Here is a 1315-nt window from a genome sequence, read left to right on the forward strand (position 1 = left end):
AATTATGCATCATTTTCTTGTTTATAATTATGTATAATTTATGCTTTTCTTAACAATTTATGGGCATATAATTACTCTACGTATATGTTATCTATTGTATTTATACGTATTTGTATTATTATTATTATTATTATTATTATTATTCAGTTCTTTATCTTTTGTGTTTTCTTATTTGTGCAGCATCGGATCGCGTGTAACAATTATTTCGTTCTCCTTTACTCATGTGTACTGGAAATGAGAACAAACAATTCTGAGGCTTGAGTGCTGCTAATACATTGCGAAGTGTTTGCGAAGCTGCTGCAAGTATGTTTTTCCTTGCGCCTGTACACATATGTACTTGTTCAGGAGACGATGAACCGTCGACCTTGAATTTGACAGCACTCCGCGCCAAGTCACTGGAACGAGACACGGGAGCCAAACACTGGGTTAACGGAGGGACTGAGTTGTGCTGATGGGGAGGGGTTGCTGATGGGAGGTCTTCCATCTGATAAGTTGACTCTGTTTTCCGCCCCACAGATGCTGCCCGACCGGATGAACGTTTACAACAGTTTTAATTTTGACTCCAGTAGAGAAGGGGGCCGGGCGAAGGATCGGAGCGCTGTGAAGGGCATTTAACTGAAGATCACAGAGATCTCTTACAGAGATAGGGAGGGGTTGAGGGCTGTAGATGGGTTTAAATATAAGGAAAGAAAGCGTAAATGTTCGTGTATTTTACAGAGATGAGGAGGTAGGGAGGGCTACGGGGGGATTTGAATAGGAAGACCTGGAATGCAGAGCTACAGGGGGTTACAGAGATAGGGAAAGGCCGATGGCCGTGGAGGAGTTTGGGCAGGGAGCGTAGATGCTGGAGAGGGTGAATAAGATAGGAATAAAGAGAGGGAGAGGGTTGCAGAGACAGGGTAGGATTGAGGGCGTGGAGAGGTTTGGACGAGGAGTGCAGGGGCTGTAAGGACAACAGAGACAAGGAAGGGGTTTATAAGAAAGGGAGGGATTTACATATGGGAAAGGAATTACAGCGATTGGGAAGGATCAACGGGTTGGCGAGGTTTGGACGGCGAATGTCGGCGCTAGAGGCGTAATAGTAACAGATAGGGGTTATAGGGACATGGAAGAGTTACAAAGATAGAGAGAGAGAGAGAGAGAGAGAGAGAGAGAGAGAGAGAGAGAGAGAGAGAGAGAGAGAGAGAGAGAGAGAGAGAGAGAGAGAGAGAGAGAGGAGAGGAGAGGGAGAGGGAGAGGGAGAGGGAGAGGGAGAGGGAGAGGGAGAGGGAGAGGGAGAGGGAGAGGGAGAGGAGAGAGAGAGAGAGAGGAGAGA

This window comes from Hemitrygon akajei, chromosome 24 (assembly GCF_048418815.1).
Source record: "Hemitrygon akajei chromosome 24, sHemAka1.3, whole genome shotgun sequence".
In the NCBI taxonomy this organism is placed as follows: Eukaryota; Metazoa; Chordata; class Chondrichthyes; order Myliobatiformes; family Dasyatidae; genus Hemitrygon; species Hemitrygon akajei.